This window comes from Anopheles maculipalpis, chromosome 3RL, assembly GCF_943734695.1.
Source record: "Anopheles maculipalpis chromosome 3RL, idAnoMacuDA_375_x, whole genome shotgun sequence".
Classification (NCBI taxonomy): domain Eukaryota; kingdom Metazoa; phylum Arthropoda; class Insecta; order Diptera; family Culicidae; genus Anopheles; species Anopheles maculipalpis.
The window spans coordinates 80,369,251-80,393,443 of record NC_064872.1 but is presented as its reverse complement, the minus strand read 5'-3'; the positions used below and the strand labels follow the sequence as shown (position 1 = coordinate 80,393,443).

Here is a 24,193-nt window from a genome sequence, read left to right as displayed (position 1 = left end):
TTTAGGTTTTCCCAGACATAGTAGATAGATCGTGTCAATTACTGTGCAGTTACACACTATCATAGAACTCGAACCATATGAAGGCAGCGAGGTGTAAGCGTGGAAAATAGTAAAAAAAAATAACCATTTGCACGTAACAGTACAGTAGTAGCAAATAACAGGTTTGAAGCTTTTGTACATTGAGCATAAGACAATTATGCTCCGCCGGCGAAAGTGAATGTGTTTAGAGAATTGTAAACACACAACCAGTCCGTAAATATGATGTTTCGCATTTGTAAAACTCTTCAATGTATTATATGAAAAATAATAAGAACATAACATCATCTATTGGAACTACGATTTATGTGAGTTTGATGTACTTGTTGTCTAGTTTATACAGCAGTCGAGTAAGAAGGTAAGTAAATTAACAAAAAACAAATGCAGAATTGATCTTGTCTGCACAGAAATGTTGTAAAATAAGTAATATTTTTCATGATGTAGTTTTCGTAAAGCTAATATCAATTAATTATTGTTAGGCTGAAGTTCTGTTCGTCAAGAATATCTTTTGTGACTCACTACAAAATTTGATTATTTTTTGTAGACATATTTATGTTGCGGCCAAGTAGATTTTGCCAACGAAATTATTGACGACTTAATTACTCCGCCCTATCTAACTCTTCCGAAATGATGGAGCTCTATGGATAGCTCGGCTTCTAATCAATAACGTTCGGAGATAGAATAGCTACTAACTTCACTTAGACTATGGTATGTGGCTTCTGTATGTGGCACCAATGTTAGAAATCCCTTGCTTGGTTTTTTCTTGCGATTAAGTTTCTCTATCTTGGCTCGCAGTCATAGACGAATCAGTATCCACGTTTGTCTATAATTATCGCTCAGACACTGTTAGTCACAGGCATGTCACGAAGCCAGAGCACTCATTATCGAAACATTCATTCCAGAACTGAGGTTTTTGAGCTAAAGGATAAACCTTTAGATGACCGATTTGACTACAACATCTAAGTTCTTTTACGGAGACTCTTGCTGGTGCAGAAACTGGTGTAGAATGTGGACTATCGTTAGCAGTCGAAAGCTCTCGTCGAATGAAACATCATTTGTCTATTTTTTGGATTCTAGATCCTGTAGGATATATTGCATTGCATCCTAGACAGGAGCTTCGAATATTCTGTTGAAGACTATTTAAAATATTATAAGCAACTTCTCCACTAAGCAGGAGAATTCTGCTCCTATCACAATCAAATCTATATTATTGAAAACAAAAATACTGTCAATTGTATTCCCATTTCCAACTATTCATCTGTTTCTATTAAACCTCTATCCATGATTGACATTCAGACTTAAACGAACGGCAAGAACGGTAGTAGAAACCACACCGCACCAATTCTCCTAATTGATTGATGAACGCAGTTACGGAAATCATTCCCAAGAGTACATTGAACCATTACTCTTTTGTTGAAGCGCTTCACACCGACCCCCTGACGAACATGACCTAGGATTTATTTTTCCGTTTTGCATAACCGACGCTTACATGCTCGGCCAACGGTGAAACATTCGCGGAATGTCATTAATTATCGATGCAAAAATATAGGACAACTTCCCCTTCCTCGAGGGCGATTGTTCGTCGATTTACCCCCCAAAAACGGGGAAAGCTATGAGTGTTTTCGTTGCCCGAAGAGAAGGGTTCACTAGTCTAGAAATGTCTAACTAGACGACTAGCATGGAAGCATTACGGAACAGATCTGTTTGGAGAAAATTGTCCAACTACTGCACCTCCCTAAAACTCGTGTCCCGTCGTTAGAAATAGTGAACGGTTCGACCGGTGGCATGAATAAGCAAACGATGCACATTCCAAGGATTCCATTCTCGTTCTTGCTTTGCCAAGTTCCAAGCGCAGAACACCCTCTTTGCTCACGTCGTAAAAAAAAATCGCAAACGCACCAAACCCATTTCGACTCGACGATTTGTTACGGCTGCTTAGAACTTCCTAAACCGTATCCTCAGCAGTAGTTCGCTCGCAAAGTTGGTGCAACATCAGGAATGTGTCCCTTTCTCGTAAAAGCGAAAAAAGGGGTTCTGTATCAGGGCGCACTAATTTTTACATCTAACATCCGTAGGGTCTTCAGTTCTAAGATAACGAGCACAGGCACAAAGATTCCTAACTTCTTCACATTTCGTTTCCATTTCATAGTTCACATCTCCTTTTGCTTCGGGTAAAGGATAGCTCTCATCGATCCAAGTCGATGTTACTTCACCCCGTTCGGGGCGGCACGAGCGAACCATTGGACTGACCCATCCGAAACCCCGAATGGGGATAAAAATGGTAGATCATAAAAATATCACCACCCCACTACGGTGAACATTCTTTCGTTCGAGAGAAAAAAAAAAATCCCATACCCACTAAAACCTCCAGGATGAAGGGAAGGAAACCTTGTCCCAAGAAAAAAAGGGATCCGATTTATCAACCGAGTCCGATCGAATGGTTCAATAAAAATAAACGAAGCGATAACGATAAAGCTCTCCCTCTCTCTCTCTCTCTCGACCCTCTCGCGTCATCGTTTACGGTTGACCAGTGACCATTCTGTGTGATGGACCAAGGAACGGCAAAGCGCAAAAACTGTTCCCCAAAATTCCAACATCGGCAGCATCCGGAACTTCAGGGAACCATAATGGTTTCGGTTTTTTAAAGGACCGCAAGGCAAGACGTAAGCTGAATGCAGGCGAACAAACTCAAGATGTTACCTCGAAAGCCACGAAAGTCATTGGACACTCTCCCTAAAGTTGGGTACAGCTGGAAGCATGAGGATGTGCTGCTTTTGCCAGTTTGAGCATCGTATCGTTATCACATTAGGAACGACTTTTGCACGATGCACTGGATGGTGAAAGTGATAAAAATGGACGTAATGGATATGAGTGCGTTTTATGGTGTCGGACCAAACGAGCGCTAGAAGAGCGTGTTTTATGTTTATGCGCTTTATTTTTTTTTTGGTTTGGTTTTAATCCATACCATAGCCAGAGCTGACTCTAGCCCATTGATAATAATCATTACTTTGCCACTGTCATTTGGGAGGTTGGTAGAGAATTTGTGCGCACCACTTCATTTGAATTTGAGTCGGTCGTATAATTTAAGTGGTTAAAACTGCGAGCTGGGTTTTCAGGGGTTAATGGGAGCCGCTAATGTGATTTAAAACAAATGCAGTAAGACAGCTTTTAGAGAAGATATTATTGAAGTCACAGTTTTTTTTGTGCTTTGAGTCAAAAGCTTCCGAGCCTTTACATCTTCCCCAATGTAAAAATAGGAAAAGCAGGATATTTGCTGTGTCTTTTACCAGTAGTCTGCTGATTTTAATTACTACCACTTTAGCAACCTCAAGCATTTTTTCTTTTATTTTTAGAACTTTAATTAATCGAATAGAGTTGGCTATTATTACAGAATATTTTTCAGAATTTCTTTGCCAAAAAATAAAAATTTACAATTTAAAAAAAAATTACTATTAAGATTGAAGTGATGTTAGCAGGCGTGAGAGGATTCGCCACTCATTGCCGACATATTAGCGATCTAGCATAACTCCATTGTAATTAAACCAGTCGATTAAACCCTCGGATGAGTTTGTAATTGTTACATAAGATAACCAAAGACTAAGGAGCTATCTTAAACTATTTTGAAGTTGATTGGCCGTCAAATGGAAATCAGCATCGAATCCTAGACCGATAAAAGAGTGTTGGTAGTTACGGCTTAGCTATCTACTAGGAGCTAAGATCTTTATAGAAAGATGTGCGAAAATGTGTGGTCCAGGCCTAGTAGAAGAGAAGAAAAAGCTGATAAAATGCGAACATTTCTTTTTGCAACATCTATGGTCTCACTTTCTAGCAAAATTTGATGTCTTGAGTTTCGCAAAATAGTTATTCTAATTGCCATTTGCTTTCAGTATATTTTTTCTAAGTTATTTCCAAAAGTAACAGAAAAAATGACTGCACTTCAAGAAAATTAAAGCATAACTCTTCTAAGCTTCAACGCATCACCAAAGCATAGCTCACAGAAGATTGTTACCAGCTATCCTGCTGCTTTGTGTGAAGCTTATTGCCACCGAACCTGGCTTGGTTCTGTCCGCCTTCAGGCAACAAATCAGTTGACATCAAACGATTGACCCGGCGAAAAACACGTGACCTTTTAATAAGCCACCAAAATCAAGAGTGCCCTTCGTTCAGCAAGAGTGTGTGTGGGCAGCAACTAGCGAGCACCGATGGTGGGATAATGCTGGAAATTGTGTGCCCTGCGGGCAAACGAATCGTCTCCGCAAGCCACAACGCACGGCACACACAAAAAGCTGATACAAACAATAAATTCATCATCGCGCCACGAAACTAGTCCGGGATTTTATATTTATTTACCTTCGCCGTTTGGTGCTTTGGTTGATCTTTTCTTTTTACGACTGCTACGGCAAACGATGGCAATGAGCTGGTGTCTGTCACTTGTCGAAGCTGGTAAACAAACAAGGGCTGACCAACGCCCCGAAGGGATGAACGGTACAAAACGAAACACCAAAAAAAAAAAGCCATCCCACGATGTCATCCGGACGGGAAAGTGACTATCGTAAGTAAATATTGAATTGTTACAATTGTCATCGATGCATCGGTCCGTGGTGCGATCTCATGCGAATCATCAACCATAAGCTAGGGAACAAAAGGGCTACGAGGACCGTGCTCGGACAGTACGATAACAAAAACAACGATAAATTCGAAACCGCAACTCCGAACCGGGCGAGTGTGTGAATCTGGGAAATGAGTTCGGGTTTGACTGGGGTAAGTAAAATAAACAATCGACATTGAAGAATTCTTCAGAGAGCAAACAAGACTTACGGTAACTGTGCGAATTTTGTTCACGTGTGACCCGATGAATGGGTGGGAGAATGATGTCGCATTAGTACTGAAACGTTTTACGGCTTTATGGTAACGACGACACCGGAGCCGGTCTTTACACGGCTGGACTGGGGTTCAAAACCAATGCGGACCATTCCTCCGTAGTGAGGACTTACTATCGAACTACGTGGTATAAATAAGCGTCGTAAGCTGGCGGGAACTAGTACATTAAAACTTGCTTTGCATCATAATTCCTAATATTTATCCCACCAGAAGGATTCAAACCTGTCGATGATCGGACGCAACCCTGGATGAGGGACTGAAGGCCTAGTCCTAGTTTCGGAGCAGGCCTGTTTTGATTCAATGTAAAACAATTCTTCTTGCTCATTTGAATACTGTAGAATCTGATAATGCTTTACAGTGTAATTTACAGCTTGATACAAACATGAGTTGACTTTTCTGTAAAAGCTGCACTTAAATGATCGACATTAAAGACGGATGTTTTGTCTGTGTTAATGCTTGTCTATGTTGGCCCCTCTCGAACATACTCCAAACTGTCCTATGACAATGCGCAACAACCTACTACTGCCCTGCTACTACCACCATCCAACAACAACAACAAAATATAGAATCACAACCTTCACAAACAAAAAAAAAAACCTAATACCGCACACCACCTAACAAACAGCGGCACCAACCAAATCGTGATGGCATAATTGTGTCAGGACAAAAATGCAGCACATCAAAAATTATGCACCACCATCAAATACGAACGGTACGACCACCACCGCTACCGATCCCGACAGTTCCAATTGTCTGCACGTGTTACCACCGAAAAATCGTAAAATCGTTCCCTCCATTCAACTAGCTTATGCGTTACTTCTATACCACCACCCATCCCAACCAGATCGACACACACACCGGATCGGTCCCATTCGCAACGCTTGCCTCGATGTCAAACCCTCCTAAAGTGACACCATCGGTTACCAGGGGTTACGCAAGGCTATGGCAGGATATAGCGCTATGAAGAAGAAAAAAACACATGGAAATCCTCCCTATTTCCATCCAGTTTCCAAGGGGTTTTTCTTTCGAGTGGAGGCCACAATCTAACTTCCCTGCTTCCTCCGTATTTCCGAATCTCCCTCTCGTTCATTCGGAATCACTTTCTTCACTTCTCGGACGCTTGCCGGAAGGTCCTAGCAATCGTAGTGCGCGTCACCTGTTCCGAGCCGTGACAAATTTGGAATTTTGCGTATCATCTCGTTTTTCCACAGTTTGTCCCTTTTCTGGGGTGCGCACTGAAAACGTGGAATGATCTTACCAGAGTATTTTTTTTTTTTTGCTTTCCGTCCAAGCGTTTTGCTACAACAGATCGTTCGGGAAAAAGCACATTCACCAACACTGGGAAGTAAACGAATTTATTGACATGGAACGCGACGTGTCCAATAAAATTTCTAACCTGATGTGGCTTTTTTGGGAAGGAACATTTTAAGGTCGTCACACCGTCGACCGAGAGGAACACACAGACACACATGCGCGAGTTTGCTACAGCCAAGATTGCTGTGATGTAAATAGTAAATACGCGTCACCAAAACTGTCAGGTAGCCACAGTCATCCCCAACGGCAAAGGATGGCTCTCGTTTCGCCATTTCAAAATACGACCCAATAAAGAACTCGCGCTGCCCAATGATGCCGTCGTAAACGGGGTCAACCAACAACGACGCATTGCTGCATAACACATTATACAAGGGAATTTGTGCCCCAAAAAAGGCGTATAAAACCCCAAACATTGCCCGGAATTATCTCTCCCGCACAAAGATAATGCTCCAAGTAGCGAATGAGGCTTTGACCAAACAGCAAGCTTCAACACGTGCAGTGTTGTGGCTGTAAAGATGTCGTCAAAAATAGTTCCATCCTTATACTGGCCCCTATAAAATACGAACCCTCGCGCAAAGAAGCCCACACGTCCATCAAAGTGAGGCGCGAAAAAGGACACTCCTTGCAAACGGACCTTTGCTACGGTAAATTTTATGCTACTCAAATAACGATTCCAAACGATTACGCCACGGTGGATGGGCGAATTTTTTTTCTCCCGGTCCCTATTTCTATCCAAGTTCGACGAGGACGACTAGCTCCATACGGGGGTATTACAGCGACACATCAGTAAATACCGTGACGGTGATGGACCATTTAAAAATGGCATTCTTGGATGAATTGAACAGTGCTCACCCCAAATGTTTTCCTGTTTGCCTGAGTGAACAAGTGTTAAATGGATGAATTACCTCGTGTAGCAGCCACTCAGGGGCGCGCACATCGATATGGCCGCTAATCGATGGAACTAATTTCAATTACTGATACAATTTTCCACCACAATTCGCTTCGCATGGTTTGTTTTTGTTGATGCTGCTAAACGCGGTGCACACTGTTTGGGACGGATTAGCGAAGGTTGCTTTGATTGGAACTTTGCTGTCAGTGCAAGATTGTTATTTGACACCTGACAAGAATGCTCCAATTTGAAACGATGAAAAAAGAATTTTAAAAAGGACACGAAATTTGATAACAATACATTCAATATTTGATGATGGAAATTTTGAAAAGCAACTAGTAATAGGTGTCTAAATATGTGTCCTATTGTATACAATTATTATCACAAACTCGCTTGAATTCCTCCGTACAATTTGGTCTCATTATCGCTCTTCCGTATTTGTTTCGGGCCCAATTTTTGACAATGTACAACAACAAGGCTCCTTACACAGAGTAGTTTATTGAGCAACGAAGCCACTGAACCACTAGAATGATGTTGCTTGACAAGCAAGAACAAAACGAGGCTTCTCAGTAACGGTCCTTCAAGGAGTTCCTTACACAAGCCCTCAAAAGAGGACCATTGGTGTTTCCGCTATGAGGACTAACCTATTTCGTTCCAAAAAACTTTAAACATAGATTTAACTTCAATTTCAACAAAAAAAGCATGAAAAGTTTTGCTGAAAATTCAAAATCTTCATGAAGTTATTTTAAGTCACCTAGCATAAGCTATACAAAATGCTCGACACATTGCCAATCATTGCCATTACTGATCTACCCCATGAGTTCTTCTTATGGTTTCCAAATTTATGGATATTCCATCATAGACCAGAGCAACTGTATGTCCGGTGCGTTCGCTTTCAGGACAGGTCCCTCAAAGACACGTTTGACAATCTCTCAACGTTAACGATGTTGTTGTGCATACATTCCGTAAACGTATCCTACGATGCGACACGGTGCACCGGCTTGTTCAATCACAAAATTGCTCTAGTCGAGCGTTTCTTCTATAGTTTCAGATACTGCAAAGAAAAAAAAAACATCCTTCACAAAAAAAAGAACATGGACCAACCCCGTCTGCCATGTTTTAGGATGGATCGTGAACGTGCATTCGCGTTCATGTTCGCACCGTATGGTGCCTTTCGCGTAAAGTCGCTCCGTCCCAGGCAACAGTCACGCAGAAAGTTGCTGAAGTTGCGATGTCCTGAGCCTGGTCGGAGATTTGCTGGAGGAAGCCCCGTGGTGTTGGTTAGAATGTGTGCTCACTTTCTGCACACGCCTGTCGGTCCACACGGTCCCTGTCACGGTTTGTCAAGGATTAGAAGATAATACCCACTGCTGCTGATACCCGCGCTTCTGAAGCTGGTTACGAGTCTTTCGTAGCCCGGTATTTGGTGACGATGCAAACAAGGGAAATATTTCTACCAACGTCATTCCAATTGTTACTATCCAATTGTTACTATGTTACGTTGTTACTTCCAATTTTTAACATTTTGAAAGTATCTTTTCTATATTCTATTCTTGTAAATTGCATATTAAATCATACTCATTCAATTAGAGTTGAAACTGTTTCTTACCTACATTGTGCTCTAAATTCTAGAGTTTTTATGCAGATTCGTCCTTTCTATAGTTTTGATCAAAATATTTACAATTGCAATTTAATTCTTTACCACAAAATCCGTATTTTTTAGGCAGATGCTTAGTTACTACCTTGAATGTCCTTTGTTGCTCTCAAAACAACTACGATTTACGGTTCACCTTCAATTTGTTCGATGGCCCATTATGTACCTTTACCCATTCTGGACCGTTTTGTTCATTGCTATGTTCAATTTCATCTGCACCACATCTCTCAAGCCCACCGACAGATCCACAAATCGCGTCCGATAGGCCATTTTTATTCCACTCTACCTAGCAAAAAACAGACAATCATTCCACTAGCTTTCACCGTGGGCCTGCTGTGTCTACGTTTTTATCCGCTTTATTGCCTTGTCCTAGAGTACAACTGTCCCTCCCGACAACTGCCGTCGATGCAACTCGTTCCATCGGTCCTTCCATGTGGTGTGTTTGTGTAAAACGGCATCCCGAATCTCAATTCCCGGGGATCATGCTCGTAGCGATACGGAACTCACCCTATCTCCTACAGCCGTGCAAGGAATGTCAAAAACTTGCCATTCCATCCTTCGGCGACGTTCGTGCGTTTGTCGAGTGCTGTAGACGCAGCGACAGCAGCAGCAACAACCGGAACCGGAACAAGTAGAAATTATTCCCGGATAATCCTTCGTGCCGCACACACGTCTAGAGAAGCCTATCCGATCGTTCTTGACAATATGTCCATGTCGGGGCGCTGTAGTATTTTTTTTTTGTTTTGTTTTTCGATGCGCCCAGTTGTTTACGTTTGCTGACGCTAGTTTTAGAGGGTCTTCACTTTTCACTTGACAGCCTACTTCCTTTACCCCGGAAGAGGGTCCGAGATTGCAAAATGAGAAAAGCTTGCCCAGTAGCATCGGCACCGTTGTTGGCAGGGTGCAGTGCATGCTGTGTCCGGTAGAATACAGAATGACCACTTTGAAAGTGCATGTGATGTGTTTAAATTTAACCATCCACTGCTAGATGGATGGACGGACAATGAAAATGTCTTTTTGATGTCGTGGAGTTGTTAGCCACTTGAGTTTTATGTCAATTTAATCAACTGTTATCGTGCTTGTTTAGAAGTGTATGTTGCGTTACAAACATGCTAATTTTATGTGTTTCTTTTTGTCTTAATATGAACTTAACTGAAAGAAAGCATCATATTTTTCTTTTGCTTTATATTTATCTCTTTTGATGTTTTCCTTCCTAAATTTTGGTATGTTTTTCTTTTTCATTTACTGCAATTTTCTAGGTTTTTGAGTATTTATATTGATTTCATAAAATTTATTTAGGCTGAGAGCCTTTTTTCACTATGAAGTGCTGCATTTTCTGCATGATATACATTTTTTCTTTCATTTTGACTCGATTTATTTCATCGATATGATTGAGTTTTCACTTCATTTCACCTTTTTATGTGTTTTATTTTAGCATGCATCTGTCCCTAGAACGAGATCATGAGTTTCATAAGCTAAAATAAGCTTATAAAATAGAAAAAAGTCCTCTCTTAGGAGTTGTTATTTACTTCTCTTATGCAAAGTTTGATTTTATTATGAATTGTTTGGATTTTGCAGATGGTAAATTAGGTATTTTTTTAAATAACTTACCAACAATGCGCGAAGAACCAAGTAATCCCTCAGCAGAGGATCCAATAATGAACATGCTCATTAGAATGGAAACGCGAAACGTGAAGTGACCATGCGTGCTCAAATGCTCATATTTGAGTCGAGCAAAATTAGTCCTCCCGTTGCCAGATACAAATCCGACAGCCATCGCAACGATCCAATTTCAAACATCACCACTCCTCAGTTGTGTTAGCTAAACAAAAAAAGAAGAGAGCAAAACTCTTCGTTTTAGCAAAAATAAAAGATCACAAATTCGTCCGGCTGCGAAAGTACTTCTTCAGATGGCTGCAATAGCGTTGCCAAATAATCATATGGAGCACCATATGAGCCGGTGTATTTTTTACACCCCGCTCTCGGGAATGTGTCCCGTTTATTAGTTCCCCCGGAGGGCAGTGCTTTTGCTCATTTGACGCTACTAAGCCCGCGAATACTTCAATCGGTTGCGCATGTTTGGTGTGCTTCTCTAAAGCTCGTTCTTTTTTTATTATTTATTTTCTTTGCCTTTTTCAAACCCAAAACGATCCTTACGCGATACTATCAACAACGCATTTCATAAACAGAGTCGTATCCTCGGCACAAGCACACACTCTTACGTACGTACTTCATAGATGTGCGCCCCTTTTTGCTGGGAAACACACTCAGCTTGGTAGAGAACAAAAAACCAAAAACAGCAGCTACAATTGACGATGAATTTGCCCCTAGGATTCGTAGGACATGCTAAGGCCTGATGTTTCGAGCGAATTTTGCACGGAGCAGACTCAACGTTGACCCATCCGGACGATATGGATGAATGTTAGCATCCTTGCTGCATCCTTCCAAACAACGGTGTATCAACAACCCCCAAAAAGCGCACAGGCACAGGCACTTACCAAAAAAACTGGGTTGAAACGTTTCCGGAAAATTAAATTTCTCTGGTTTTTCTATCCTCGACCTCGCTGCCCTTTTTTTTTGCTGTTGGCTACTTTGGCCCACGAATTTTGACCATTCGCAAACCATACCCTATCGCGGCTAGTACATGGAGCATAAAGCCGACAGCGAAAGACGAACGCTTTTTTCTGCTAAACGTTGCTGGCAAATACTTCGTCATCAGTCATCCGATCGTGCATCGTGAGTGTGCGGGCGAACGAACCAAAAGAGGGTTTTTGCGCTTTTGATGCCTGTGCTGAGGCACACTCAGACACACCGACACAAACCCATCCGTCGATGGCCAAATGCCATACGCTAACCCGTTCGTTTGGTGCGCTTTCCCGAAACGCACCATTTGGTTATTTCGTTTCAATTGTTTTTTGGGTTTGTTTCTTGTTTTTCATCTCTAAACTGCGCTATTGACTATTGCACAAATGGAAACAAATCCCTTTGCCAATGTATTAGGTTTTGGAGTTTTCTTTTTAATCTTAATGACGCGAGCATGAACGATTTGTGGGCAAATTTTGTTTGCTAATGACCCACTGGTTCGGTGGTTCCGACTAGCGCACAAAGGATAATTTGCGGTGATTATTAAACGGTCGCTTCTTTACGAGCTTTGGGCGATAAATTTACTGCAACACTTAAAATAGCAATAAAAAATTTGATTCCTTTTATATACGAAAGTCATATTGCTGAACGAAGGAATGCAAAATATACATTAGTCCTTACAATAGTTCTCTATTTTGAATAGAGAACTAGAAATATTCTTTTTTCGTGTTTTTTTTTAAGTTGTCCCTTGTCTAAATATATTCAATAAATCATTTGAAGGTGAGCAGCAACAGTAAAAATGATTCTATCAGTTACTTTCTTAACCTTTTAACCTGTTCTTTGATAATTATGTTCCAATTTTGCTCAAAGATAGGGTAGGAAAAAAAAACGAATTATTGTAAAAAAAAAGCTAAAAATTAAATGGGAATAAAAGATATATGCTAGCTGTTTAAGGCTGTTATTCAAAATATGTAATTTTAACAGGTATTTTTTAGTTTATCATTTCATATCTGTTTTAATAAGTAAAGCTTCATGCAATTTGGTTTTCACGTATTTATGGCACCATTACTAAAATAATACAAAGATTCTGATGTTTAATTTAAACATACCAGAGTGACAATTCTCTCAAAACCACGAATTATTTATTTATTACCAACTGAACACTCAAAATCCACCACCACTAAGCTTCATTTTCAAGATTTTCATTACACTATATCAGACTCTGATTTATCACTTGGATCCTTCCCCATCGCTCGACGTCTTATACGGTTCATCAAAAGCGGTCAGGATTTTCTCGATACATATCACGGAATCGCGAAAAATCGCGGTCGCCCACACACATACAAACTCGACATAAAACACACATAAAAGAGCATCGTTATGATCTTTATTACCATCCTCGGCGCTAGACGTATGGGACTCACATGCGTTCGATGCCTTGTGACATCGCCCCTTAAGTCACGTGTAGGTGATTTTAATATTTTTCACATTAATTTTCCGCTCGCAACCACCACAAAAACCACAGTGTCCCGTAACATAAATCGCACCAGATCGACCCGACCCGAGACTTCTATCTCAGAAAATTCATCTCAGTGTGTGGAAGCGTTGGGGTTTGATGTCTAATTTAACCTAATTTAATCCACCCAGTTTTTATCGCCACCGTGGAACCTTATACCCCCGCCAGTATAATGCGAACGGCTTCTAGCGAGAATCATAAATATTTAATAAGTTCCCATCGTAGATTTATACGACTGCCTTCGGTGGATTCTGCGGAAGTGTAAAACACGCGCACACACGCACGAATACACTTAATATTATCCAGCCCAGCCACATAATTTCCCCCGGCGCATCGAGAGATTAATCGAGCCGTCGATGGATTAACGCAACATTAAATGCCGTGGCCACAAATGGAAGAATAAAAGCATCCTAGCGTCCGCTCCCTTGCCCTTTGAGGCGCCTCTTTAATCGATCCGCAAAAACGTGCACCACTCATTCCAGCACCGTTCCCGGTCATGAGAGGCTGAATCTGACAAACCGTCTTGCAACGCTGTCCAACAACACTCATCCTTTTTGTGGAAAAAGTTCTACTTCGAATGAAATTGTCGCTCGACAAACAACCTGCTGCCAGTTTCCTTGCCGGAAAAAGGAGAAACTTCCGGTCGTTCGCTCTCACAACAGCGAGTGTGTTTCCCTGTGCATCAGCTATTAATATTCAATAATATCACCTCCCTCGGGGATTGGTTGGCAATGCTGCCGCCGTCTCCGCCGACACGGGGCTGACAATTGTAACGTGAAAAATATTATAAAGTCATCAGCACACGCCGAAGATTAGGATGTTATCCCGGGCAACAGTGCTTACTGACACGTGACCTTACCACCGCGTGCGCCCTAAACCCTCGGCGTTAAACTGTTGCTAACTGGGTCCGGCTTCGGGTTCGCGTGAAGGCGGTGGGAAAATGGCATATCGTTGTGCCCACAGAATGGAGTGGGGGTTTTTTTTTTGTTATATCAATTTTCTGTGGAAAATTATCATTGAAATGGATATTATCATTTTCTGCTGGTGATAGTCTCATTAATCTAAGACGAGGCACATGAAACAGTTCAACGTTTAACTGTTCAACTGAAAGCTGTCAATAACTTACTCACTTAATTTTTAAATAATAATATGGACGTAAATTTCCCATTACTTTGAGTTTGATAAGCTTTTGCCAGGACCAAGTTAAACAAATTGCCAAAGTTTGAAGCAAGCCGTAAGGAATATTTATTTTATTTCAGTTCAAGTATTACGGCTCGCAGCGCTTCTTGAGCTGATTTTGTACACATTTCTCAAGATATTTCCTCCAGGTCGTAAGGAAAAATTCATATAAAGAAATAAAACAAACTTTGATAATGGATAATGAAGCGATGACACCCAATTCAACATCCCTTCATAAATGGTTTGAGGTGGGCAAGCCAGCACTTTATTGTTTTAAAAAAAATTAAACCTAAAAAAAAAATGGCTGCAAGACGTGATTCCGTTTGACTGAAACAGATCATCTTCTTTTTTCTTAGAATCTTGAAACTTTTAAAACTTACTCATAGAAACATCATCCAATTTAGAGCGTGTGTCGTTATTAAATCATTCCACAATGCTTATACATGAAATTGAATTAGTGGCTAATGATATCTCCACTGGGAATAAGAAGCCATCTCCCAAATGTATCATCTTCTCACCATTATTTTCCTTCTTGTTTTGATTAATTGTTATCTTCAGCAAGAACATCTTCAAGCGACACACTAAAAACGCACACTTGCCGGCTACGTTGCCACGGACAAAGTGATTACGATCGAGCCACTTGACTCGACACGAGCAACGAGATTGAAAAATCAAAGTAGCTGTGTTTTACTTTCCTTTTGCACGATTTTCCAAGCGCTCCCAGCAGCATCTGCTGGAGTGTTTTGATAGGTGTGGTATATCAGTGGGCCAATTTTGATGGAAATAAAGAAAGAAATCCACCCCTTTAGCAACGGAGATTGTCTACTACGAGCAAAAATAAAAAGAAAGGCAGAAAGATCTTTGAAGCCTACGCAAAACAAGCAAGCCACGTGCCAACAACAGGTACCCGTGGCACATACGCACGTGTCCGACCGTACGTACGCAACGCTGCCTGTCTGCCTCCTTCGATATAGCATATTTGTTGGCGTTTTTTAGATCCGAAACAAATAAAAATAAACAAAAACCGTTTGTACGCTCAGAGAAGATCAAAAAACATGATCAAGTCATCATTGTTGTTAATCGGTTGCTCCATCTTCTTCACTTCTCATGCTACTTTTTCACACAAACACACAGTTTAGATGATATGATAAAGCACACACACACACACAACAGGTCCAAAAATATTCATTCACAAAAAGAGGGATCACTGTACACTGATACACAGTATCTCATTTCCCCTTTGTTTTAACGAACAACAATTCGCTCAAAGATTTTCCCTCAAAGATAAAATGGCCCTACTGCGTTCGGTTGTACCGTTGCCGAAACCCCACTGCCGATATTGTCCTGGGCAAGCAGGAGCAACAAAATGCAGCAGCTCATCCGTTAAACTGTTTGTAGTCCACCGGGCACCGATAATAATTCCACTGTTTACGGTTTACGGCTCAAATCCCGCGTCAAGTCACGTGTCACGGATCGTGCGATGGGCGTGCGAAGAGGAAGAGAGCAAATTGCCACCACCGCTTTTAAAACTGGTCCCCCGGTCGGCACGCTTCGGTATCAGGTATTCCGGTGGGCGAAAATCAGCCCGCCAGCGCTAATAGTCGGCGGGCGGGTTTTCTCCCAAAAACGGATGCGTCTCCGAATGAATATTAAATAATGAAGTCGGGAATGTGTGAAATTAAAACGGGAACCCAGGGCAGGAGCGTGTGCCTTTGTTTACGATTTTATCACCCTCCGGGAAAGGTGCGTGTGCACTTTTCCGGTTGCACTAAACCTTTGCAATCGTGACCCCTGCACAGGGGGAGGGAATGTACCGAGTTCTGTTCGGTGTGGTTTGGACTCGCTGATGGCTTTTACTATTAGAAAGCTGGCACTGGACACGGTGTAGTACACGGTACTGCCCGTTTGGGACAGGAAGTGTTGAACCGTGCTGTATGGCAAAAGCCACAAGAAGAATTGCGTGAACGGGCTTTGTGTGCCAAACAACATGCTTTAGTACTGTTTTTACTCAATGATCCAAAAGGGCTTTGATTAACCTTACTTTCAAATAATTATTCAATAATAAATAAAGATAAGCAGATGATTAAGCTAATTAAATAGAAAGCATAACATACAACAAGAGATTATTTAATACTTAGAAGAGGTTAGAAAAGAGTTCCGACCAATTTGATGCTTGCGGGTTCGGGTTGTTTTGAGAAATATCAATCCATAGTTGGGGATTTGTGGCTGTTGTAGCCTACTGTAGCTGATGGACTTTGTTAAAGAAGAAAGGAATTCCACAATATTAAAGCTGTTTAATCAATCGATTGTGACTTCGGACAACAAACGCTCGAACCAAACGTCGAAGGCGTATTTTTCAGGGAAATCGTGCCTACTACCCGCACTACAAACTCATACGATCTACAAAACTCTGACAACACACAAAAAGCACAATACATGCTGACGGAGGACGCCAATGCACTCTCCATTTTGGCGGTGCAGATATCCGGTGGGTGAGGCCAAAGGTTGGGGCACATGATAAGGGTGCCGGACTCATACCCCACTAGGAAGGTGTTCGTCAAGTGACCCGTTCGCAACGAGGTGTAGAGGAGCACAGCGAGCTCTTTGGCGGGATCAGATGGAGTCAAAGCTGTCGGATATCTTATGCACTGGAGCTTCTTATGCACCAAGTTTCTTTGAAAACGGATTGCAGTCCTGACCATGTCATCTAGACGTGGCCGTTACTAAGTAGGCCAAGAAGAAGAAGAAATCATATCAGTCTGTTGCTCCTATAACAACTTTAGTACTCAAGTATGCCATGGAGCTAGGGTGGCACGGTTGAAATTTGAGTGAAAGAGGCTCAGAAGGAATTCGTGGCTAATGTGTGCCATATATGTGGACAATCTAGTAGCCGCATCAATGACTTTACGAGATCATCTTACACCATCGTCTAGAGAGTTATACTAGCCAGGCTTCTGTAGGCTGTTCATACAGTGAGAATGACACTGAACGACCCAGTTCAGTCCCTAAAGTAACCCTGTTGTCTCTTTTTATTCCCGTCTTTGTAATTTTTCTTCTTCAGCTTTTCCTCAAGATAACAGGTTGGCTGATAAGTCCCCGGTCTAACAAAGAAAAACACATTTTTTTGTCAAAATTCGTTTTTATTATTCAACATAGTTCCCTTCAAGAGCGATACAACGATTATAACGACCTTCCAATTTTTTGATACCATTTTGGTAGTACTCCTTCGGTTTTGCCTCAAAATAGGCCTCAGTTTCGGCGACCACCTCTTCATTGCAGCTAAATTTTTTTCCCTGCGAGCATCCTTTTGAGGTCTGAGAACAAGAAAAGGTCGCTGGGGGCCAGATCTGGAGAATACGGTGGGTGGGGAAGCAATTCGAAGCCCAATTCATGAATTTTTGCTATCGTTCTCAATGACTTGTGGCACGGTGCGTTGTCTTGGTGGAACAACACTTTTTTCTTCTTCGTTCTTTTTTCGTTCGTCAAGCAACCAAAAGTTGCTTGACAAAAGACGCTCTGTCTCACAAACTAATTGACATACAGACGTCAAATTTTGACACGAATCATTTGAAGGTTGGTGCTATATAAAAATAATATGCATTTAATACTAGCGACGCATTCTATGTGTCAGACCGGGGACTTATCAGCCAACCTGTTACATTGTCAAGCTTTTGAGGCCGACTTTTGTTAAAAAAAATAGTTCAAAAAATTATAAATAAAACATTTTTCTGGCTTTTTCCTCGCGCGTGCTATTTAGCGTCTAATTGATCTTATTATTGCTAATTTTTGGTTTGATTTTTGTAGAACGTTTGTTACACAATTTTTCAAATTATTTATAATAAGGCGATGCGGCTAGACTGATCTTGTCTTTAAGCTATTTTAACATTATGACAGGAAATGCAATTCAATGCCTCTTTTCAGCGATTCTTTGTCACAAAAATGTGCAAAAACAAATCCCGTTCTGTTTGTTAAATTGTCCAGTGCTAATTGTCCCAATAAAAAACCAAACAATACAAAAAAAAACCCCGTTCAAGTGTTTTAAGGTTCCTCCGAGAGATGTTTATCCTGCGGCGCCTAACGTACTGCAAAACCCCTATCCGTATGCTAATTAGCACCAACCACCAACCATACTCTAGGAAACAACAAATAACAACTTATTTGAAGCCCATTCGGTCGTATTGAAATCGATACACACTCCATATATTTGTCACACACCGGCACTCACACGGGTCGCCTGAAGGTCCTTGAGGTTCCATAAATACCAACCACCACTTGAGGCTCTCTTTCGACTCGGCTGAGTTGTGGATTTAAAAAAAAAAAAACACGCTTACACAATGCTCGCTTCAACAGTGACGTTGAAGGGGTTTTTTTGGCCGCAAGCAAACTAAATTGACAAACGACAAAACGGACCGCAGAAATGTAAAAACTCGTCAACCTGGGAAGGGAGTGCCAGCTTTATGCTAAGCGACAAAGGATTTACTATCTGTGGTGATTAATATGTGTGAATAAAAAAAAAAACGGTAATAACGACACGACCCTCACCACAGACTGCAAAAACATACCTATCTGAGGGGAAGCAAAACATAAATTTGCCCTCCAAAGTCCAGGTAATCGATCCAGCTACTTGAGGTGTACCATATTTAGAGATGATTTGTTTTCCTTTTTGCTTTATGCGTTCGCAAGATACAAGGAAGTTCCAGTTTACGCTTGGAAGGTTGTATTTTGTTGCCCACTGTTCCTTGCATTCGAATGACATAGGGTTGAGCATGCACGGCTCCTGCAGCGTGTAAATAGCCACTTGAGTTCGAATTGAAGAATCAATTTGGAACCGTTTTTCCACCCATTTTCTGTGTGTGCCTTCTATCTCTTCACAGCCAGAGTTCGGAGCCAGCTTTGGGCCATAGTAATAAAAAAAAAACGGATGCGCTACTGGGTTGGGATTTTCCTCTCCAAGCTGGTTCGGGTCTCTGGTCGACGCATGGTTTCCAGCGAAGCATTAATCCGTTACGGGCGATACAGATGTTCGACACCGAGGCACACGCACGGTATTGGACCCCCTCTTTGTGCAGACATAAGTGGCGATTGTTTGACGACTTATGACAACGTATTTATACAACGTCCGTTCGGTGGAGGGCAACCAAACAGCCAAATACAAAAAAATAGGATGCATCATTTCGTGAGGATTTGTGCAAACTTTGGGACGGTTGATTGACTGACGCACCGTACCTCAAGTGGGACAAGGTTGCAGCAAAAGGGTAATCGAACAGAATGCCAAAATGTGTAAACATAAGTGGCAAATAATTGCACATAAATTGTTGATGAAAAAATTCCTTGCTCTCCTCATCTTGCCGCTTCCAACTTTGCGCAACAAATACCACAAGTTGAGTTTTAATAAAGCAACTTTTTTTGTTTGTTTGCCACGTGAAACACAGACAAGCAGTGGTAGAAAAATGTTCTACCATGAGCGAGTCCAGAAAACATCTTAACCCCTTCCGGGCGGAACGACTTCTTAATTAACTTTGACCGAGGGCAAAAGCGATACAAACCGCGGAATGGAAAATACTTAACTCAACTTCATCAATCAAGAAGCAACAAAGATCTCGCGTCTCTGTTCTCGTGGGCTTTTTTTTGTCTTGGCTCCTTTTCTGATTTTCTTCTACTTCAAGAAAGCGCGTAACTAATATGCCAAAAATGTCCCAACTATGCAAATCAATTGTATGCTAAAGTGGCGTGATGTGTTTTTCTTTCTCAATTAAAAATTGGAAAACAACGAGCTTTTTTTCTACATTCTATGTTATTATTTGTGGTATTGAAAGATATTTTCCATTTTTTCCCCTCTTACACCTAATCGTACCCTTACTGCTGCCCTCACTGTGTGCCAGAATATTCCATTTGGATCGATGGAAATGCAAGCAAAAATCCTCCAGTTTCCGATACTCAAGAAAAATTAATTAAAAGCAAGAAATCCACAACCAAACTCCTTCACGTGCCTATACGATGACATTAAGGTTTCGCCTTCTTCAGGTTTGTCACGTAAAAGCAGAAGTGCAGTAGTAATGAAGGAGAAGAGGTAGGATCAGAAGATAAATCCCGCCCCAAACTCCCTTTCAATATTGACACTTGATGAATATTTATAGACGTTTGACACATTTGACAGCCCAAAAGCCAAAGCCCAACGGTTGCTGCGGTTTTTCGCATCGGCAAAGTAAATCGCACACCGCCTCCTAAATCAAACTATGGGGTGACTACTGCTACTACTAGTCTACTACTAACAAAAGGAAAACTTTTGATATGCAGCGCCAATAGTAGAAGTGAAGAAAAAAAGGTTTTCTAAAGAATGATACGCCAGAAAGTCAAAGATGATCCTCTGATCCTGGAACTGGAAATGATGGTATGGTGCAACGTGGATCAAGGCGTCTTTCTTTTCATCACGCACGCCCCTTCTTTGCGACAACAAAAAAAAACTTCCACCAATTCACCAATGCTAGATCGTCGTATCTTTTGTAAATTAATGAAAATTTATACAATATTGCTGAAAACATGCTAGCCCCGCATGGCCGATCCCCTTTCCTGTGAGAAGTTCTTTGGTGGATTTTATCTGATGAAAGCGTTTTGTGGATTTGCATATCTTTTCAATTATTAGCTCAAAAGAATATTTGCCTTTTGCTGGGTGAGATTTTTTGTTGTTGCTGTTTTGGGGCAACTTTCTTTAATTTGGATTGTATAGGATGGGCTAATTAAAACCAGGGACCGTTATTGATTATGCAAAACGCGTTTTTTGGTTTGCTTTTGAATGATTGATTCTTGAGATTAAAACAAAGGACACGTTAAACATTCAAGAAAGGTGTGATAAAGAAAGGTTAAAAAATATATTTTTCACAGAGCTTAACATTATTAAAAATTGCCATCCATACATGTCTCTTTCCAAACAATTAAAAATCATTCAGAAAAAAACAACTAAAAGAGTTCATACAAATTATCTTGTTGGCTGTGATCGCGAAGTCTTCTCTTAAATAGATTCACCAATTATCGGATGAACCTTTTTCCCAATCATACGGTTGCCAAAATGAAGGATCCATTGATCTTTGAGATCTTGAAAGGCGAACACATAATTTATCTATAATTTATTAGCTTGCTGTTGAAATTTTAAGATTCACGAAGGGGTTATAATGATGTCAGCAACTGTAATTGCATTTTTTTTCTACAATTCACAAAAAAAAGATTTCTCCGCGCTCCTTAAAATGTAATGTTGAGCGAAAAAAATTCACCTCAACTTCATTATCATTTTAACTTTCATTCCAAAATTTACTAAACTGCTTCATTCAATGAATTGCATTTGCTTATTAACAATCGTCTGAAACGCAATGCGAGGTGATGAAATTTCAGCCTCTCCAACGAAACACACTCCGCACTTAAGCCGACATTCCACGCACCAAACTCCTACAGTGTGCCGGCTTCGACGTAGCCGCTGCTAACGATACGTACTTTAACATTTATCACCTTCCTAATAGCGCCTCCAGCGCCAGTCAGCGTCTCGATCATCTAGCGTTTGTGTTCCTTTTTTTATCCCCCCATTTTTGGTCCGTGTGTAAGTGATACTATCTTAACTGCTCTTATCACTGCCTGGACGTGGCAGGTTTGTGCAGCAACACCAGCAAAGCACAACACGCGCGAAGGAATGCACCGACACCCGGAATGGATGGTGGGCTTGACTGTACTGTGTTCGTGGCACTGTGTGTCGCAGCAGGAGTACGTCTTGACTGCGCTTTCCTTCAAGCTCAACTCCCACAGGCCGCCCTACGTTAACCATTTATGTTGCCCGGGAATAAAATGACACACTCTCGTCGCAGACTCTCGACGATGATTTTTAGAATTACGTATCGCGTAACCGTAACGCTGTTGAACTTTATTAAAAAATTACAATGGTACGTAGAGGTGATAGAGAGCAGAAGCGATGGGGAGGAGCGAAAAAAAAACGACCAACGCCGTCATGGAACGCCAGCAAGCTCAACATCTTGAGCGAAAGGTGTCAAGGCATTTGGAATTGGAATTGGTAAAGGACAAGTACAAGTGAGCGAATGGAATAGGAACCTGAGCTGAGTGTGCTGGAGTGTCCTGTGAAGGAGTGAAAAGTGCTTCTCAGCTCCAAGTGGTGAATTAAAAGGGAAAAAAATTTGTTCAAAGTGCTAGTTTTTACACAGCTGTTGAAGTTTCTGGCTGTATTTTATTCAATTTTACTAACTCTTATTTTCTCCTTCGAAAATTAATATTGAAGTAAATGCCAAGTAAGTTAGCATTTACTATTATACTATATAAGGCAAAATTATTTCTTGTTCCATTTTTATAGTATGAATTTGTTGAAATACGAGTAAAATTATTTTGAGTTATTGTAACAAACGAATTTGAATTTTATCATAAATAATTTAAAATGTTACATTCATGAAAACATAGCATTATAAAGATTTTAAATAATTCAAACCACTTGTAGCTACATTAACCAAGATTAATGGCTGATAAACTAAAACAAGATCAACTAAAATTAAATTTATTCGTTCCTTGAGTAAAGTTACTAAGAGTAAAAATAGGATAAAAATTAGAAAATCATATCATTGTGTAGTGTAGCTAATAAAACAGTAATACTATAACTGGAGACTGATTTAACCAACTAATAAAACATGAAACTAATTAAATCAAGACTTGATAAAAATTGCAAAATAAATCGCATTTTTTAAACTGTATGTTACCTGCCCTAAGAGGCCAGAAACAGTAACGAGAAATAAAAAAATCTAATCCTCATTTGAAAACTCGTTATAAAGGAGGTTTCGAAGCCACTGTGCTTAAAATGTTTAGCTACTATTCGCCTTGCTACAGAATGTACGAGTCTGTCACGTCGAAAGATTTAGTAACGAAGGACCCATGAATGTACATTTTTTAAAAGATGGAATATAGTCGAGTTTAAATATAAAAGAGCTGCATTAGAAACTCATCCAAACACTCCTTCATCCAGCTAAGAATGAAGTTCTCCGTGGGAAGCCACGGAGAAGGGAAATGACTGACCTATACCTCCTGATGTTGTGGAACAAAGAAGGGAAAAAAAGTTTGATCGAAATTGACAAAAAAAATCTTCAATTATAAGGATTTGATCCGTAAGTTAACGTGAAATACTGTGTCTTGGCGGTAAATTATAGCAAAATTTCTGTTCTTTTCTTATTCCTCCTCTGATTTTGTTGGAACAAATATTAAGAAACCCGACAGAGTAAGTCTTAAACAATTAAAAGCAGGACCCAGGACATTATGTTTCACTTTTTCCGAGATTGGTAAAAAGCATTAAATTTTTTTAATTGTTTAAAATACACAGAACGTTGTTCACTTGATGGTTGTTACTGCCTTTCGCCGGCACGCATACGCACCGAAAAAAACATTAGAAAAAAAGTGATAAAATTACCAAATATTCCCAAGGTATGGAAAAACAGAACTGAACCACGGCATCGAGAAGTAAATGGAGTAACTGGAGCAACAAAAAAAAACGTATGACTTACGATACAGCCGAGACCATCGTGCGCTGTTCGCACTCAAGGATGTGCTGCCATAGTAACACGCCTGGCTACTATGACACGCAACCGCTTTGTACTACGTGTGCCGCACGGTAAGGTAGAAGAGACTCACAGCAAACACAAAACAACAAAAATAGCGAGATCATCGTCCCGCGAAGAATGGCACCGTTCGCTTAAGCCTTGGCGCCATATTTATTTGTGTTCAAACGTCAAGCACCGTCGTCGTGTTTTTTGCGGGTGTGCTGTGTGTGTGTGTGTCTACTTTCCACTTGCTGTCCTTCGAAAATGCTCCATTTCATACTTGCTTTACTTGGCATGCTTAAAAAAGAAAAAAAGTGTACATAAACACATTCATGCATATTGGCAGTGAACGCAACGCGATAAAAATGCAAAACCATTCTCATCAGCATTCAAGACGGAATGGTGTTTTCGTGAGCGGAATTTCACCCCGCAGCCACCGGTACAGGGCAAATGAAGAAAGGCGAATCTCTTAAGTACAACAATGCTTTTGTTTGTCTGTTTCTTTTTGCTCCTTCTATTTCTTTTTTAGTTTTCTTTCAACGTAGAAAGAAACTTTTACAGTATCT

General features: G+C 40.8%; 4 protein-coding genes across 5 annotated transcripts in view; 3 read left to right on the top strand and 1 right to left on the bottom strand.

Moving 5' to 3' along the window:
* The window catches only part of LOC126561656 (inositol polyphosphate 5-phosphatase E), a 35,055-nt gene extending 32,446 nt beyond the window's left edge, over nt 1-2,609 (top strand). The window contains exon 4 of the mRNA XM_050217941.1: nt 2,593-2,609. The gene's annotated coding sequence lies outside the window, so the exon portion shown is untranslated. The remainder of the gene's footprint in view (nt 1-2,592) is intronic.
* Nucleotides 1-10,597, top strand: part of LOC126563527 (uncharacterized) — a 387,646-nt gene extending 377,049 nt beyond the window's left edge. Inside the window, exon 16 of the mRNA XM_050220172.1 lies at nt 10,588-10,597. The gene's annotated coding sequence lies outside the window, so the exon portion shown is untranslated. The remainder of the gene's footprint in view (nt 1-10,587) is intronic.
* LOC126561488 (uncharacterized) overlaps nt 1-24,193 on the bottom strand; it is a 581,387-nt gene that overhangs the window by 195,453 nt on the left and 361,741 nt on the right. The gene's annotated exons all lie outside the window — the stretch shown is intronic.
* The window catches only part of LOC126563452 (H/ACA ribonucleoprotein complex subunit 3), a 334,268-nt gene that overhangs the window by 147,115 nt on the left and 162,960 nt on the right, over nt 1-24,193 (top strand). The window lies entirely within an intron of this gene.